The sequence below is a fragment of the Ictidomys tridecemlineatus genome, chromosome 8 (genome assembly GCF_052094955.1).
Source record: "Ictidomys tridecemlineatus isolate mIctTri1 chromosome 8, mIctTri1.hap1, whole genome shotgun sequence".
Taxonomy (NCBI): domain Eukaryota; kingdom Metazoa; phylum Chordata; class Mammalia; order Rodentia; family Sciuridae; genus Ictidomys; species Ictidomys tridecemlineatus.
Window position 1 is genome coordinate 152,033,265 of NC_135484.1, and position 19,794 is coordinate 152,053,058.

General features: G+C 43.2%; 1 long non-coding RNA gene across 1 annotated transcript; it reads left to right on the plus strand.

The window, feature by feature from the left end:
- The first annotated feature begins 40 nt into the window (after positions 1–40).
- LOC120888936 (uncharacterized) lies at positions 41–19,428 on the plus strand. Its single transcript, XR_013425488.1, has 2 exons — positions 41–1,525; positions 2,041–19,428. It is a non-coding gene; the product is annotated as an uncharacterized LOC120888936 (long non-coding RNA).
- The last annotated feature ends 366 nt before the right edge of the window (positions 19,429–19,794 follow it).

Consider the following 19,794-nt stretch of genomic DNA (forward strand, 5'->3'; position numbering starts at 1 on the left):
CATACAGATTTATATAATTTTATAAAATATAAAATGATATTAAATGTATATTAAAATGAAATAAAATATATGACATATACATTTCTCACTTATACTTCATATGTAACATATTCATACATGTAGGCATTACATGTATATTTCTGTATGTGTAGTCATACACACATATAAACTTAGCAAAGTGCCTAGCTCCTATTCAGAGTGTGCGAAACGGCAGCAGTTGTATGTTCCATGCATGAGATGTGGTTTCTTCAGATCCCAGTACAAGTTCTGAAACTTATATCCATTTCACTGATAATACTTACTGAAACGACTTGTAGTTTCTTTTAGAAAGTTCATTTGAAGATTTTGCTGAAAAGAGTTTCAAAATGATGAAGATCTCCCTTGATAAATGGTCTTCAGAAACATTTTCTCAAACTAGATGCCCGGGATCCAGGGCAGGGAAACCCTGTGTGCCTTACTCCCTGGGCTACCCCAGAACCCCGCCAGTTCAGAAGGCCTCAAATTCTCTTCACAAGGCTACTTGGTAAAAGAAGATGTGTCGGACAAATGGCTTCTTCAATTTCATTAGGAGTTAATTCTAAGGATTCACTTTTTCCTAAGAAGGGATAAATATCTTTTGGATATTTGGATTTTCTTTGTCTGGAACTGAGAAATATTGAGTTCAATATCTGTTTTTTTTATATGGGCTGATAAGATACAAAGACGGTTCTTTTATTCTTTCACCGTTTTTTTACACCTTTGCAAATCAGTTAGGCTTGTCATTACTTGAAGATTGTTATTTATTATTTTATTTTAAATTACTTACATGGCAAGGTATGCTCTCTACCACTGAGCTCCACCCCAGCCCTATATTATTGCATTTTAAAAATTAACTAGCATTGCTTACTTTTCCTGGAATTTGCTCTTATAATTATTTTCTACTTGCATTGATACTGGACTTATGGTGGTGATATAGCATCATTTAAAATTATTTGAATAAAAAGTTATTTGCTCAAGAAGATACTGAATAAACAATAAAGTTGGTGTAAGACATGGTAAAATCATCAGAGTGGTATGTGGCCACTAAAGTTTGAGAAATGGAACTCTTGAGTAATTTTTATATTGGGGTAAAGAACCAGTTTGGAATCTTAAATTCTCAATGTATTGCAGGTTCTTTTATAACATGTCATATAAATGAATTACTAGAAAAAATGAAAGTAAAGAAATCAATATATTGAAAGGGTATGCTTCGATTTTAAATTATTAGAGTCAATATTCATGAAGTAGTTCTCATGTTGCTATAAAAGTTTTAAACTCTTATCTCAATTTCTAAGCCAACCTCCTGTGCACCATCAACAGTCTGCCGACCACTAGTCTGTGGCCCAGACTTTGAGAGACACCGCCCAGAGAAAGGGCACAGACTGGACACAGGGCAGCATTCACTGGTGGAGCAGAGGCAGGGCAATCGCACAGCTTCCTGTGCAGATCTTACTGCAGGGGCTGCACCATTCCTGCTCAGGATGCCCCCTCCATTCTGCTGTCTGAGGTCAGGCTCTCTCCCATGAATTGAGTATAAATGTATTGTTTTCTAATAATTTTGTTCTTTCTCATCAAGTTATTTAAAAAAAAATGAGATCCAGAAGACTTTCTAAGAAATTATTCAGGGATGGGGGTGCAGTTCAGTGGCAAAATGATTGCCTAGCATGCCTGAGGCCCTGGGTTCCATCTCTAGTCCTGAAAAACAAACAACAACAACAAATATGTATGCGTGTGTGTGTGTGTGTGTGTGTGTGTGTGTGTGTATCCGATGACTGTCCTGTATATAGGTCAAAATCTCTTTGAAGATGAATCTGTAAAAGTTTTCTTGAAGATGAATCTGGTAATCAGGAAGAAGTCTCAAGAATCAGTTTTCTTCCTTTTATTAGAAACAATTGACTCTTATTTAACACATGCTGCTACAAACTTTATGGTTGGTTGCAGGAAAAATCAGGGCTTGATGTAATATATAATCACAGTAATTATGTTGGTATTTGATATTTATATTCCTCTTCTTTCATATAGGTTTTTGTTCCCTGTTATATGAGTCCCCAAACTGAGAAAAGGAATAGCTACTGGAAACTGAAGATATGATTTTTTTTGTAAGTACTTTACTTCTATCCAAGTGGCAGAGCTGAAAACCTTAGATCTGAAGAAAGAGAAATTAATAGAAGATGAACTGAAAAAACAGTCCACGATTCTTCCTGTTTTTGCAGATTTCTGATGTCTTCTGAGAGTCTGGAGCAAATGAAACTGCCAAAAGTGTGTGTGTGTGTGTGTGTGTGTGTGTGTGTGTGTGTGTGTGTGTGTCTGTTTTGCTGGTGTGGAGTTGAACTGGGGCTCTGAGGTCGAAATGGTTAACAAGGAGGCTCAGATGCAGCTACTTCTGCGTGCCTTTTCTGGTCATTGTTGGTAGACAGTTGGAAGTGGACCTAATTGTGTTCAGGATATGAAGTAGGCATGATTCATCCCGTGATTTTTGAAAGGGTTGTCTGTCCCAGTTCCCGGAGAGATGCTGTTGTTTGCCTGTTCGACTGAAGAGGAAGGCGGACAAGAAGTGGCCTGTGTGACACCGTGATTACTGGCCTCAGGGAAGGCCAAGAAGCTCCAGTGTCAACTCAAGGCCATGCAAGCCAAAGGGGTGGGTGGGGTTTGTAAATATCAGGAAGCAAAATCCTTGCCCCATGGAAGCTTAAACCTCTTCCCTTAGGTACAAGCCATTTAAGGTCTCCTCCTATTTCTTGAATGAGATCATTGGCCGCACCTTCTGTGGGGAGCTGCATAGGGCTTTGAGGGTTCCCTGCTCTGTGTAACTGCTGCTGAAGGAGTGTTGGGGTCGGCCTGGAGGTGTACTGGGGTGTCAGGGGGATTGGAACTGAAGGGGTACTCAGTGATGAGGTCAGAAAAGTGGGGAAGCGTAATTTTTGATGGCTGTGATGAACGTATTGCCATCTGAGCGGAGGTCTGGCTCTGTCATCCATCACGGACACTGAGAGTCAGAGCATATTGTAGCATCCAGGTCACTGTCATTCATTAAGGAGGTCACGATTGTCGGGTCTGAGAAATCTTCATGTGCTGCTCAGTTGAGTTAAGGAAGAGGAGAGGAGAGAGGAAATGAATTCCCCAAATACTCACCTTGTAAGGAAGCTCTCGCTGCTTGCTTTTCTAGAAAAATGTCAACAATAAAGTTACTTTAGGCTGGCACGTGCTGATCCTGGCTGTATGGAATGTCTGCTCACAGGAAAGAGCTTTAGTACAGAAACTGTGACTAAATTCATGGCTCACCTGTGATGAAGGAGATAAGGATGAATCAGGTAGAGTCCTCAGTCTTCTGGAAAGGACGAGAGTCTCCAGCCCTATGAGGAATGTTCAGAAATGGAGCTCCAATCACATACCAAGAAGTTTTGACCATTCCCCCAAATATCCTGCTTTGTAATTTAAAAAAAGTATATGATGAAGAGAAAGGGCTCATTGAAGTGGTAATAATGTTTTTTGGGAAAAAAAAAATCCAGTGCAACATTGGCAGAGGAGTTAAGTGGCTGGTGAAGTAAGTCTGAAAAGCTCCGGATCCAGGAGCTGGTGGAGCTTAGTGGGGGAGCTCCTGACCCACACACTCAGGGGCCCAGGTGGACCCCCAGCACTGAACATAAAAAAGCTTACCATTTGAGTCCCACTGGTGTGAGGCTGATCCCCAACTCTCTGCTATACAGACATGATGAAGCAGAAGTTCTGAGGTGTGTTTTACAAGATTCACTGGAACACCGGAATTTATAGAGAAAGATCTTATTTTCTCTTATGCTTTTGGAATATTTCATGTGAATAGGAAACTGTCCTGGGAACATGGGATATAAAAAAGAAAAGGCTTTTGTATGAATAAAGAAGTGTGTGCACGGGGCATGGTGCCCCGCACCTGTGATCCCAGTGAATTGGAAGGCTGAGGCAGGAGGATCACAAGTTCAAGGCCAGCCCCTGCCACATAATGAGACCTTGTCTCAAAATAAGAAATAAAAAGGGCTGGGAAGGTAGCTCAGTGTCAGAGTCTCACTGGGTTCAATCCCCAGGACTAGGGGTCGTGGTGAATACTGGTTACATTAGTGATGACTTTCCACTAATAATAGGGACACATGTTATGGAACTAGAACTAGAATATCTCTCATGTTCTGGAAATGATTTTAACACTGGTACACTAAACTTCCTATAACTCCTGAATATTTATATTGCCAGAATATTCGTATTTACTAAGTCTATCCATTAAAACAAAGCTGATGCTTCTATTGTTATAATTTTAAAAATAATGTGAGTTGAAAGCTAAAATATCAACAAAATAGTAATAATGCCTTCTGACCATAATGAAAACTATTTGTAGTTCAGATTAGTCACCTTAAATTATTTCATGTTCCAAGATACAGATATATATATATATATTTTCAAGCTAAATGATCACTGTGAGATTCACTTTTGTGTTTTGTTTTGCAGTTCTGGGGATTGAGCCTGGGGGCCCTTTCCCACTGAGCTACATCCCCAGTCCTTTTTGTTTTTTATTTTGCAACAGAGTCTTGCTGAGTTGCCCGGAATGTCCTTGAACTTTCCATCCTCCTGCCTCAGTCTCCTGAGTAGGCAGGATAACAGGTAAACAGCGTCTCACCCACTGATATTCACTTTTTAATTGAACTGATTTATACCTTGACATTAACTTCACTGCCTAGATATTCTAATATAAATCATATTCACCAGGAAATTAAGAGTCCCTAAAGAATTTATTTTTTCATATTCCATGTTCCCCAGGCAGTTTCATATTCTGGTGAAATATTCCAAAAGCCTAAGAGGAAATAAGAACTTCATCAGTGAATTCTGGGGATCCAGTGAATCTCCTAAAACACACCTCAGAACTTCTGCTTCATCATGTCCATGTCACTGATCAGTAGGGGACAGCACTTGGGGTACAGCCTCACAGCCAGTGGGACTCAGATGGTAAAGATTTGTGACGTTTCAGTGCTGGGGGTCCAACCTGGCCCTGGAACGTGCCGGTCAGGATCCCGCACTGAGCTCCACCAGCTCCTAAACCCAAAGCTTTTCAGACTCATTTTGCAATTTTTTTTTTTTTTTAAGTTTGGCTGTTAGAGCATCGTGGTTTTCAACCCTTAATATTGTCACGAAATTGCTTGACTTCCTTGCCCAAGTCCCTGCTATCAGAAGGCACCAAATTTGTGTGAGTTCTCAGGGGAGTTATCTCTGGCACTGGGTTCCTCTTCTGTTTGAGTTATTTTCTATTTGAGACTATCCATTCTTGTGTTTTTCTGGCTCTGTTTCTCACTGAGCCAGATCGGTATTCATTCTTTTGTTTTAAAGTTAAAAAAAAAAAAAAAATCATTCCCAGAAGGTGTAGAAATCTTTCCCGAAGATTCTGAGTAAGATTGAAAGACTTACTCAGATAGAGCGCTTTGAACATCTGGCTGCAAGATCATTTGCCCTTTGCAATCCTGGCCTTGGCCTCTGACGGTGAAGCCCTTCCTTTCCCAGGTCTGCATTCTCTGTGTCAGGGCTAAAATCTCTATTTCAAACAAAGAGCTGTTGAGTCACCTTCTCTCCCATACCCTGGATCCCGTCAGCCCCAGCCCTCAACTCCCCACTCGTAATTTAGCGAGAGAATTTAACAAACAACACAGTTTCTTCCTAAAACCACTTCATTCATGGTAGTAGATGCCAAAGGGCAATTCCACACCCTCTGATTTCCTCCTTCATGGTTCTATTAGGACATCCAGTACAATATCGAAAAGAAACCACGAGATTGGCGTCTCGTCATTTCCCTGGCCATCAAGGGAAGACTCTGACAGTTTGCCATGATGGGCAACGTTAGCTAAAGTTGTTTTAAGATATCCTGTATCCCATTTAGAAAGGGCAGATCCATTCCTCGTTTGCTAAGTTGTTTGTTTTATCATGAACACATCAAGAATTTTAGTAATTGTTTATCTGAAATCATTAAAAGATCTGATCATTTACCCCCTTTAACCTGTTATTTGGTTAAATAACTTTAATAGATTTTTCTAATGCTAAATGATTCATATATCCTTTGGGTAGACCAGACCTGCTCATGATTTATTACTTTTTAAAATACAGTGATAAATTAAGTTTTATGATATTTCACTAGGGTTTTCAGATCTATATTAATAAATGAGATTAAACTATACTTTTTCTTACTCTATCCTTTGTCAGTTTGAGTATTAAGGCTATATCAGATCCATAAAATGAGGTAGGAACTGGCTCATTTTTTTTTCCAGTTTCCAGTTTTGGAATAGTTTATGAAAGATGGAGCGTGTCTGTCCCCTTCCTCTTATTTTCTTTCACTTAGTAAAAATTGTAAAATGATGCCATTTTTGGGAACAGATTTATGTTTCCTGACTTGATTTCCTTAGTGATTCCAGGCAAATTCAGGTTTTCTTTTCTTCTTGAACCTATTTTGACATTTTACGAAATTTCAGATTTGTGTTTTCAAATTCATTGGCATGAATATTTGTTCATAGCATTTTCTCATGGTTAACTGTAAGACCCGTCTAGATGGGTAGGCACAGCCTGTCTTTTTCCCCTGGATCCGTGTGGTCCAGATTTTCTATGTTCATTGTGTCCGATGGCCTTTTTCCATGGCACTAATTTCCGGTTTATTTTGTTTTCTTTCTTTTCAGGTAGGTAACCAGTTGTTTCTGCACCACTTGTTATAAAGACTTGTTTCCCTATTGGATTTTGACATGCTGGTTGAAAACCAAGTGACTGGCCGGGAGGGAGGGCGCAGGGGGGTGGGGGTCCCTCTCTGGACTTTCCACTCTGTTCATTCGGGTAATCTGGCTGTCTGTTGACCCGGATGCCAGGTATCTCGATTGCCACAGTTCTGGAGTTTGGGAATTAGGTACTGTGAGGACGACCCTTCCATTTACCATTCAGGTGACACCTAAAGTCTGAAATTCACTGCTCCTATCTCCGTCTTCCTGAACCACACAAAACCTGTTAGAACGTCTTAATTTCAGTCTCCTCTTTCAATATTTGATGTTGTGTGGCTTCCCCTGTTTTTAATCCCCCCCCTCAACTCTTCTAATTGCGTTTGCTTATCCTTGGTTTTCTCGTGAATGCTTATCTACATTTCTCACGGCCTAGGAATTGCTTTTTATTTTTTATTTATTTAATTTTTTTTTTGCTGTTCTTTCCATCAAGTATCATTTCCTTCTTGCTCAAAGTAGGCAAATGGCAAAGTGTCTTGGTCCTTTTTACTTACTTTGCTTTTATTGGGGATTGAATCCGGGGCCTCACGCCTGCTAAGCAAGCACCGCAACACTGAGTTACTCTCCCAGGCCCCTAGGTCTTTGTGGGTTTGAAGCATCTCTGTGTTGCCTCGTTCCTGAATGATAGCTACACTGCCTGTGGAATTCCACATTACTTCCCTGAGCACTTTGATGATATTGTGATCTCATGGTTTCATCTATATTATTGCTAATGGAAGTTTACTATTTCTCATTTCCATTTATTTATTTATTTGTTCTTTCTAGATATACATGAGAGTAGAGTATATTTTGACATGTTATACATACACAGAATAAGTGCAACTTGTTCCACCAGGCGCGGTGGCGCAATTTGTAATCCCAGTGGCTTGAGAAACTGAGATAGCAGAATCACAAGTTCAAATCCAGCCTCAGCAACTGTGAGGCACTAAGCAACTCAGTGAGACCCTGTCTCTAAATAAAACACAAAATAGGGCTGGGGATGTGGCTCAGTGGTTGAGTGCCCCTGAGTTCAATCCCCAGTACCTCTGTCCTCCTCCCAAACGTATAACTTGTTCCAATTAGGATCCCATTATTGTGGCTGTACGTGATATGGAGTTACATTGGTTGCGTATTCGTATGTAAGGATGGGAATATGTCTTTATTTCAGTCATCCCCCCTGGTTGCATGAATAGTTAGTTGTCTTTGGTTTTCTCCATCTTCATTATGTTGTGGCTGCACTTATTTTATTTTTCTTGAGGATTTGAATTTTTCGGTGTGTTGTTCATGTCTGTCATCAAAACTAAATTCTCAAGGATTTATAAACACATATTAATATAGAAAAATTTCTCCTCTTCTTTCCCGTACTTTTTTTTTTCTGAAAAGTACTTAATATATGATTATCCTTCTCAATTTAACCTCGAAAGCTTTTTATTTTCTCTTTCATGCATTTTATCTTCATCTCTCTGTTTCATTCTGGGATATTTCCTCTGGCCTTTCTTTCACTTTGTAACATCTACCTGTAGCCATGTTCGGGTTTTCTCTGCAACTCAGTGTGGAGTGAGGGGTTCACCCATGCCCGGGGGATCTTTCAGTGTGTTCTGGCTGACTTCCAGCCGTGAGGACTGCGGTATACTTTGTCCCTGTAACTAAAGGTTGGAATTGTGGGGAAACAAATACTCCTTCCACAGCCCACAACAATGACTCTCAGGAGCTGCTGCACTGAATACCCACCGCTCCCGCCCCTCAGGTAGGCTAATCCTCCAGCCTGCTTGGCACCACATCGGGGTGGATTCCCACGTGGTGGGCTCTCGTTCCCTAGCATGTAAGTGCCCTTGGTAGCACACCCTTGGTTGGCTGCCTTCCTCTCCCCAGGCCATTTTCTACCTGCCTGCAGTTCCATACAGTTCGCTAATAAGCCAGCAACTCCTGCGTTCCTGTCCAAGAGTCTACTCTTGGGAGAACTCCAATTAAGGCACCCCTTCATTACTTTTCAGTTTTAAAAGTTCTATAACTGTGTTTTCCACCTCTGCCTACTCTGGGAGACTGTTCTGCTCACTCTTTATGGTTTTACTTCCTTTTTTTACGATTTTGTTTTAGACATACTTTATTTATAACCTCTCTTTGTTTGTGAGCTCGTGTTCTGTGAGGATCGTGGTATCCATAGGAGTCCTACGTGGCTGCAAGTGTCCACAGAGTTCATGAGCAGCTGTAAGAGCAGTCTTGTTGATGCCAGAGCTCCAGAACTTTTACTGATTTGATGCCCCTCTTTTTTTTTTTTAAATATTTTTAGTTGTTGATGGACCTTTATTTATTTATTTTTATTTATTTGTGTGTGGTGCTGAGAATCGAACCCAGTGGGTCACACATGCTGGGCAAGCGCGCTACCACTGAGCTGCAACCCCAGCTTCTGATGCTCCTCTTATGGCAATTTTTCACTTGGATTTCCTGCCTCCCGTGGTAATAGAAATGTGAACCCTAGGGCTGGAGACATAGCTCAGTGGTAATGTATGCATAGCACACATGGGCCCTGAATTCAATTTCCAGCACTGAAGAAAAGAAACAAATAATTATAAAAAATGTGAATGCTCTATCCATGCAGGCTTGAAATTTTGACCTCTCAGGACTTTTTTATGTGGGTCTGCAGGCTGGTAAGAACACCTCTGTAGAATCTCTTAGAGGGAAAGTAGAGGTTTTTCTGCCTTCTTTTCTTATGAAGAGATATTAAGAGATCTCAGCTGTAGAGGCACTATTGTATGGCTCAATATTACATCTCCTGTCCTAGCACAGAAATGCCCCGTGAACTAGGGCCTGCTACTCCTCTGGTCTCTGTGCCCATAGGCTGTGGTTACATCACACACACACACACACACACACACACACACACACACACACACGGATCTGAGTGTATGTAGTATTTCTGTTGTGGTGGTGATTAGGGATTACAGCTCAGTTTGCCTGTCCACCATATTGGTGAAAGTTGAAGATCATCTCATTAATAAATAAGTTGCCATTGCAGCCACTCCAGAGTAATTTTCCATGATACCCTGTGCATGGTGACTGCTACCCCTGAGCTGTGACAGGCTGCCATGTTCATGATGTCATAGTGGGTCAATCCATGGCTCTGAACTTGAAGGTACAGATGATAACAAATGGCAAAACCAAAAAAAGACTATGTTTAAAAATCTCAGAAAAATCATTTTGCCTTGGAGAAGGAGGGATTGCAGATTTACAAATTAAAAGAAAAATGGGTGAAGAAACGATTTGGCCAAAGCAAAGAGGCCACACTGACAGATTTTTCAGAAAATGACTTTAGAAGATTAGGCTTTCCTTTGGTTTCTGCTAGTGAAAGGATAGGTTGTATTTGAAACCCCTAACTATGCACCTAGAAGGATTTCCTTGTAAATGCAAACGTCATCTAAAAAATTGTATGAATTTTTGTTCCTTTTGGTTTTGTATAAAACTACAAGCATACTTATTAATTAAGACTGTTGGTTGAAAGTTTGTGAATTTCTAGAGTTTTAAATTCACTGTTATATTTGCTACTTCTGGGTAGTACAGAAGGTTTCAAGTGATATTATAATGACAATAAATACTTAGTACATTTTTCCTGTTTATTCAGTTAACATATAGTTTAAGTAATAGATTTCAAAAACCAAAATGAACCTCTTAACATACTTTAAATTCCATATTCTATATGGTACTTTATGTGCGAATGTATTTTGATCACCAGTCTTTTTTAAAGTCAATATATCTGAATTATGGCATTATTATTATTATTCTGGAACAGGTCAGGTTCCAGGAAGTCCTGTTAATATTCTCCATTATTAACCCCAGAGACTTGGGGACGGTTTGACCCTGGAATCTGTGAGTTATGTATTGGTTATATTGAGGCCAGTCCTGAAAGACATCAGCTCGGGGCCTAGAACCAATGTTCAATGCTGATCGATAGCTTTGCTGCCTAGGTTGGGGTACTACACCTGCTACACCTGCTCACCAGGTACGTGAGTGCATACCTCACCTCACTTCTCAGATACAATTAATCCACCATCCAATCCTTTTAGTTTTTCTTTCCTTCTCGACACAAATTATAGTCAAGAGCTCAAAGTTCCAGGAGCCATTTCACAGAAAAGTAAAGTATTAAATAATAAACTGCCAATTTACACTTAAGAATGATTTTAGTGGTCTCAGTATAGAAATGAAAAAGGAATGAAAATTCAAGGGCGCGTATCTGGGGTTGGGTTCTAGCTTTGTCTCTTACACCCTACAAGCTGGCACAGGCTCCTTAGTGCTATGGTTTGCATCTGGAATGTTCCTCCAAAGACCTGTGTGTTAGAGGCTTGGTCCCCGGTGTGGCGCTATGGGGGACCACGTCATTGGGGTTGTGCCCTTGAGGACACTGGGACCCTGGTCCCTCCTCTTTCTCTCTGTTTCTCCAGCACTCCTGCAGCTGCCACCATGCTGAGGTGCCTTGCCACAGCCCCACAGCAATGGGGTCACCCATTTATGGACTGGCACCTCCAAAACCGTGAGCTGAAGTAATTCTTTTCTATTTATAAGTTGACTTTCTCAGGTACTTAAAATAGTTACAGAGAGGTGACTAATGTACTTAGCCTCTCTAAGAGGAGGGCTTGATAGGTAACACCTGCCCCTCTGGGTTCATGTAAGTATGACATGAAATCCTGAATATGAACACGGCAAGGTTATCTGGCACATAATAAACTCGTAAGAATCCTTTTTCTTTCCTCTTCTGCTCAGCATATGTCCTACTCTTCTTAAATGTTTAGATTTTATGGTAAAATCTGTCCAAAGGAAGCATTTTATTCTGAATTTGTTTAACAGATACCTTTCATCTCTCCACAGAGGCTACACAAGAGTGAGTAGACGTTCTCAGGGAGCTAATAGTTGGTGCCTGGAATTGATCTATATCTCTATATAATGCATTAGCTTTCATAAATGAACTCATGTTTCAAGTGAGTTCGTACTGATTTACCCATATTATTCCATTCTTCCCTCCATGTGAGCCAGGTCACAGGCATTTCAGAGTGGCCAGGCCAGAGGCCAGAGGCAGAGCCTCACTAGGGAGAGGGCACGGTCAGTGCTTGCCTGGGTGCCAGGAGTCAAGCCCATGAAACTAGGATACTGCCTGGTCATAGGAACGGGCAAGGCTAAGGTTTGAATTCAGGTAACACATTCTCACTCTGCCCCAGACATGGGAGCAAGCAAGACATGGTTTAAAATTTAAGATATTAGAAAAAGAAAATTAGTCACAGAGAAGGAAAAGAATCCATTACCTGGATGGACAGGAGGAGAAGCATGCACAGAAGGAAGTTTCATCTTCTACCTGAGGAGTCAGACAGTCGTGCACAGGACCGATCCCTGGGGCCCTCAGCAGTGGACGGTGAGTGAGGAGTTAGCCGGTGGGTGCAGAGCTTCTGTGGAGGTGATGGGGTGTGCCAGAAGATGGAGATGGCCAGACAACACTGTGGATGTGCCGGGTGCCATTGAACTGCAGGCTTTTAAAAAATATATTTATTTTTTAGTTTTAGGTGGGCACAGTGTCTTTATTTTACATGGTTAGTTTTGTTGTCTCTATTTTACCACCATAAAAAAATGATTAAAAACCATGGAGGTATAGAAACACAAAAGTGGAAGTTGGCTAGCTGCATGTAGGTTTCTCTAGGACCCATCTCCCTTCCTTCTTTCCTCCTCCTCCTCCTCCTCCTCCTCCTCCTCCTCCTCCTCTTCCTCCTCCTCCTCCTCCTCCTCCCCCCTTCTTCAAATGGTACTGGAGATTAAACCCAGGAGCATTCTTCCTCTAAACTACACCCTCAGCCTGTTTCTTTATTTTATTTTGAGACAGGATCTCACTAAGTTTCCCAGGCTGGCCTCTAACTTGTGATCCTCCTGCCTCAGCCTCTCGAGTCCCTGGGGATTACAGGGGTGCACCACTTCAGCCAGCTCCCTTCCTCATTTCTATGGCTACAATGTCACATTTCTTTTAACTTAATAAACCTTCCCATGAATATCTTTTTATCCTTCCTGTGACCTGTGCCACTTAGAGGAGTCAGAAGCTCTGTGTATAAGATATCATTAGGTAGAGATGATAATGATGTATTTTCTGACTCAAAGCCATTCTCTAATACTCATATAGTGCTCCTTTCTTAAAGTGCCTTTGCAGCTATAATCTCGCAGAGCTGTGGAGGCCAGAGGCATGTACTCCTTGTTCTTACAGATGTGAGGAAATGAAAATGGAAGTGTGTGGGGAGGGTCTAGCACTTGACCACAGCCTCAGGTCTGAGGGTTATGAGTTACAATTCTTTAGACGTCGCCATGTGTGGACTTTGATTTTCCTGGGTCGAACACTAAAACTTTTATGGAAAGACTGAAGAGAGCCCACACACGTTAGATCTAAATGATTCTAGGGCTGGGAGTGAGGTCAGCGGCAGAGCTCAGTGGTGTCGCAGGTAGGTCCCAGGTTCTGTCCCCAGCATCCACGATATTCTAAACCCTGCGGTACTTACTTCATAGCTAGCCAGTAAGAGGAAGGCTAGCAAGACAGGCATCACTGGTTAGCCATTCCTAAAGCACCTTCGGTAAGTTTAGTAGCTCACGAGGACATTCAGTTTCCCTCTTGTAAAAAGATACTGGAAGTTACGTATGTCCTGATTCAGGTACACATTTTACAGAAGTACAAAAAAGTGAAACTTAACTTTTGAGATAATTTGTTGGACAGAAATTAAGGGTCTAGAAAAACTAAAGTGAGGGATCAAATGAGCACACACCAAAACGGTTTACCTTCTCACCTGGAACAGGTGCAAGGTAAAAGCAGCAAATCTGGCTGTGTGTTTTTGAGGACTAAAGCAAGAGGAAGCCTGCTCAATTATAAGACTTACCCATAAGATTAAAGCCAGACTATAAAGGAAACATGTTTTGATCCCAATACCTGTGAAAGAGTTCTCCTGCAGATTCTCATAAAGAGGACATGGGTGGAGAGACTACAAACCTCCTTGGTGACATGGTGACAATAGACAGAAATTGCTGTCATACGTGGCTTTTGATACCCTAAGGAGAGGTCAATGCCGTGTGACCCAGGCACATCCTACAAGGGGTCACTGAGTATCTGTGTCTGAAAGTCCTAGTTCCGCAGAGAGTGAAAATAATAGAAATATAGTTCAGTTGGAGCTTAAACTCAATTTCAAAAAAGCTTGAAACTTTTATAGAAAATTTTATCAAATCTGAGCGTCTGCAGAGTAAATACAGGGTGCGGGAGGAAGATCAGGGGATGAGGGAAAGGCAAACAGCACCAACTCCAGCTTGATGAGTGGGCAGCTTTGGTGACCCGGTGGACCCTCAGTGGACGTGGTTTAAAGGGCGGAGTGGCAGCCGAACTCAGTGGGTAAGTAAGCAGGTGAAATGTGAAGGTAACTAAAGAATCAATATCAGAATAAAAGGCGATGTTCACATGGCCTTTCTCAGGGATCCGGCCAGGATTTATGAATCCCTTTGTGAAATCAATAACTGGGTCGAAGGTGCGGAACCTGTGACTGGTGGATCCATCATATTAGAACTAAATGCCAAGTGGAAAGGAAAAAATCCCAACAAACAGGAGCACTGAGGCTATTCCAGAGAGACCAAGAGTGACAGAGATGAAAGGAGGTCAGGTGTCTTCACAGAGCAGGAAGGAAAACCTGTTTTCATATTTTCCCCAGGCTTCCATCATTTTTCCAATTCAACAAGCATTGAGTGCCTACTGTATGCCAGACACTGATGTTAAAAGGTGCTAGACATGCATTGATAAATAAGGCCCGTGGCCTCCCATGGCAGACACACACAGGAAGCCCAGACAGTGTGGGCACCTCCTAATAGAGGGGCACATTAAAGTGAGGCCAGGTTCAGCTCCCTGCAGGTTGAAGGACAGGGGAGGCAGCCGTGAGAAGGAGACCCCGGCTGAAGAATTGACCTTCAGTAGGGTGGGATGGTGTGAGTCCCCCTGTGGAAGGGCGAGGGAAGGGGAGACAGAGAGCAACAGAGGGAAGGCCCATTAGGGAGCTGTATGTGATTAAGATGGGTGGAGATGCTGATGTGTGGCAGGGAAGATGGTAGGAGAGGTAGATATGGCCAGTTCATCACAGAAGCTGAGTTTGGACTCTGGCAGTGGATGGAGCCATTGATAGCTTTTCCCACCTATTAAGTGCAGGCATAATGTGACTAGCATTGAATTTTTACAAAGAGCATGGTGGAACAGTGCTTCAGAGGGCTTGGGCGTAGTACTGTGGTGATAACAAAGGAGACTTGTGTGGAGACTGTATGAGTCAATGTGGGCTGCTGTAACAGAAACTACAGACTCGGTGCCTTCAACAACAGAGCATTAATTTTCTCACAGTTTTGGAAGCCAGGAGTCCCTGAACCAGTTGTGACAGGTCAGTTTCTGGTGAGGCTGGCTCTTCTTGGCATCACTGATAGAGTACTCCAAATGCATTGATAAATAAGGTACGCAGCTTCATAGGGAAGATACACCTTGAAAGTGCAGGCAGTGTGTCAGGGTTCTAGAAAGGTGTGAATTAGACACAGTGGTTGCATGGGGTGTGACAGATAGCCACCTTCTGACTGTCCTCACCTGGCTTTTCCCTGGGCTCATGGACAGAGGGGTGGGGGGAGACTAAGGTCTGCAGCGTTTCTGCTTATAAGGCCACTAATCCTAAGACTCAGAGCCCCACCATTATGACCTCTTCAACCTTAATTGCTCCCTTCGAGGCTCCGTCTTCGAATACAGCCACATTATGAGCCAGGACTTCCATGTTGGGTTTGGGGGATGGTGCAGGGACACTAATGTTCAACCTATGATGAATCCTATTATACTGTTTAGGTACAGGGCAGGGAGGGTGTTACCTGAATGGGAGGGTAGGACGAGAGGGGAAGGCCGTCAGAGGTGCCAAGGACCCAAGATGGACAGCCCTTTGTTCCAGCAGGGAAGAGGGGGAAGAAGGCCCTTCATGTTTTGGGGTAGATCATGGTGTTGCTAACAAGAACAAGCAAGGTGGAGGGGAGTTTCCGGTTCATGTAGAAAGCTGACGAGATGAGGGAAGACATGTCAAGTGCGAGGCCCGTGAGAGGCATGTCGGGGATGTCCGGTGAGTGGCTGGGTTTGTGGTGTTTGGCTCAAGGAAGGGGACCTGGGCTGCAGGTCCAGATGTGGGGGCCAGCAGCCCTCGAGGCCGGCCTGCACAGACACGGGGAAGAAGAGGAGGAGAAGACGGCCAGGCCTTGACTCCTGGGGGACACTGGGCCTGGGGATACGAAAAGACCCTTCTCCAACGTTTAGGAGGAGACTCGAGAAACACTTTTGGTTTAATCATCTAGATTTTTCCACGCCAGGCTCTCACCCTCATTCTTCATAATTCTGCCTGAGCACATCCCACTTTTATTGCTGGCCCAGAGTGATATTTTTGCTAATAAATGAGAGAATCCTCTGGAAGGTGCTCCAACAAGTAAAGGATTGTACTTAGCTGTAAATTTAACCTCTGTAGCTCCAGCTGCAGAATGAAGTCATTTATTACAGGGAAAAATTGCTGGCTGTGAAGGAGAAGACAAATGGTTGCCTCTTTGCCCGAGTTTAAATAGGATGATGACCCCAGTATGGTTCCCTGAAAACGAGGGTCTGTCCTCGGGGGCTACCAGCAGCTGCTTACGGGGCCACCTGTGGTGTGGGTTGGGAAAGCCTGCGGTCAGAGTGTCTGCCTGCTCCGAGAAGAGGACCCGGCCCCAGCTCTGTTGATGAGGGCCGAGCTTGCCCGCAGATAAAAAGCAACTCAGTAAGTCACGAGAGAAGAAAAGGCTCCAAAATAGAGGGAGGATGGTGAGACTGACATCAACCAAAAGGGAAAGTGAATTTGGAGCAGTGTAGAGAGCTTGCCGTCACCGGGCAGGGGAGAGCCCCGGCAAAGGCCAGGTTGTCTGTTCCAAACTGGGGCAGGAACTCGCAGTCCACGTTACACCGGAGCCACAGGGCCATGAACAGAGAGCATAAGAGAAGGCTCCAGGTGGCAGGCGCTGGGTGTGGTGGCTCACACCTGCAGATCCAGCTAAATGAGGCTGAGGCAGGAGGATCCCCTGCTGGAGTCTAGCCTGGGTGATAGCCAGACCCTGTTTCAAAAAAGAAAAACAAAACAAAAAACCAACTCAACCTATAAAAAGCAACAAAGATGTGTTTCTTTCTCTCTTTCTAATTGTGACTCCTGGTGAGAAGCTTTCTGGATTAAGTCAAAGCTATAATAAAAATGTCTGTCTCAGAAACTTCTAGGACTAAGATGACCTTGAGAGGGGTGTGTGTGTGTGTGCGTGTGTGTGTGCGTGTGCGTGTGTGTGTGTGTGTGTGTGTGTCTAGGTTTTAAAGCCTGCAGGAGAAAATCTAATAATACCTTTCTCCACAAAGCAAAATATTCATTCAGTTTTATTCTTGTTTAAGGCTGTTATCATCTCAAATAAGTATTTCCACAGGAAATAAAAAGCCACGACAGACAAGTCACATGAATTTTGGAGCACACAGTTATTGCAAAATTGAAAGGCAGCAGGTAAGGGCCTTTGTATTCCCTGGGTTGCCTTTGGGTTGCAGATGCTGTGTTAGATATGAGAGGTGAGTTATGAAACAGAACCAGGAGTCACACCCCACTTGGGTGCCGCTCAACCAAGAACAGGATGGGGTTCCTCCCTCTCCTGGAGGCTGTGTCTGCCGCTCCCCTACCATCAGTCACGTGGGCTGTGAGGACGGCCTTCTCCACACAGGGCCACCACCCAAGAACCCTGCCGTGATCCCAAGTCGTGAGGTGCCTTTGACTTAAAAGGTTTCTGCCCGTCTGACTAATGGAGAGGTTTCAGACAAAGTTCTAGAACAGAAAGAATTCTACAGGAAGTGAGATTTAAGAAGCACAAATGAAGGGGTAGTCAGGTGGTAGTAAAAAAATCACTAGGTGTAGAGGTGCTGGGGAGAAAAAGAACCAACCACAGCGGGAATATTGTAAACTGTATGTAAAGGCTATCGTGCAGGGTGGGGTGGCTCAGTGGTGGAGTGCAGGCCTGAGGCCCTGGGTTCCATCCCCAGCTCCCCCCACCCCAGGTCTTTTCAGCCTCTGCTGGGATGAGGACCTGGAGATGCTTCTTGGTTCAGGCGTCCAGCACAACAAGAGGGGCAGGTGCCGCCGACTGGGCTGTCGGGAGAGACACAGGTGGAGTTGGTCAGGATCCTTTTTCCCTTACATGGAAAAGCTCTGCCATGACCCAAGAGAGCATTTGGCAACAAGACGGTTACAGCAGCCTATTTCTAAATGTAAGGTAAGATCTGTCCCCAGGAAAGGTCCTCCACAAAGGGGCTTGCCTTGTACCCAGTTGCCTCCGATGTAATCTCTCCTTTATCTTGAACAAGTTCTACTGGGGGTTCTCCGTGAGCCTCCACCTTTATGCCTTTAGCTGCCTTGGGATGCTTAGGGCAGCCGCCTAACTACATAAGACAGCAAGGAGGCCAGGAGAGCCTGTGGGGACTTAAACAAGGATTTATTTCTGGGTTGTGCTGTGGTGACCATCAAGTTTTATCTTTGTAAATCAGTCTTTTAAAGTAAAGCAAGTGCCGTGGGGTGGCTTCCTCAACTGCACATTGAATAATATTGCTAAAATCATGTGCAGGAGTATTTGGGAAATGATTTATGATGTCGGCACTGGGAGCTCAAAGAGCTGTGTTTTAAGCCATTTAAATGAGAATAAAGATACCCAACTCTGATTAAGGGAGACAAGTGGCAAATGATGTGTAGGAAGAGAAAATTGTTTCATAAACTGCAAGTGGCCTGAAAAAAAGAGAGAAATGTTACTAAATGATGACTTCTACATTTATGAATGTGACTAAATTGTCATAGAGAATATGTACAAATCTGATCTGAGAGTGCATAGATTCATGTTGGTCAAAATAACTTTTAAAACGATCTTCTTATTGGGAAAATGGGAACTAGCCTTACATGAGTGCTTCATGTATGGACAGTTGGCCCTTCTTATCTGTGGGTTTTCATCCACAGGTTTAACCAAATGTGAATTGAGAGCTTTAGAGATAATTGAGTCTGTACTGAGCTTATGCAAACTTTCTTCCTTGTCATTATGATTCCCTAAAAAAATTCAGCATAAATATTTACATAACTATTTGCATTATAGAAGGTGTTATAAGCAACCTGGAGATGATTAAGGATGTACAGGGGTGTGGCTGGGCTACATGCAAACGCTGCCTCATTTCCTATAAGGGACTTGAGCACCCACTGACTTTGGTATCTGCTGGGGTCCCAGGACCAAGCCCCCTGGATTCAGAAGGACAACTGTACACAGAACAGAGAGAGAGATCCTTGGAACTTTGCGGTCGCCTGGATGAAATACTGTCCAGTCCAATATGATAACTAAATACGTCGGGTTCCTTTCCGTCTCTCAAGGTGGTTCGATGGTCTACTGTTCCTTCTACGTTTCAATGTAATGAACACAGTGCTGCTGATTAGTAAATCCAGTTCCTGATGGGACTTCGTGTACCCTGAGTCTGGGTAGCTTTTGTCTTCAATGTCCGTCATCCTTAAGGAAGATCATTGATTGCAATTCCAGAGGCTTAGAGCTGAGAATCAAAATAAATTTCATCATCTACTGTTCTAGTACTTTAACTGTCTTTGCGTCTACTAGAAATAAAATGTACTCGTCGAATGACAGCTGCCTTGTTACTCCTCAGGCTGGCGTGCTCCGTGCTTTTCACTTTTGATAACATTTGGTCTCCCTGTCCCATCGTGCAGGTGGTGTTGTGTCATTTTACGCGGGGTAATGGAGGCTCCAAAAGGCAAAGTGACTGGATCGTGAGCTTGATCACGGGCTAGTGAGTGGCAGAGCCAGGGGACATGCACCAAGCGGATTCCATTCTTAAGAAAATCCATTCCCTCCTGAAAGGGTAGACAGGCAATAGGGCCCTGGAGGAGGAACACTTAATCCCACCTGGAGTTTCCAGAGTGCGCCCACAGGG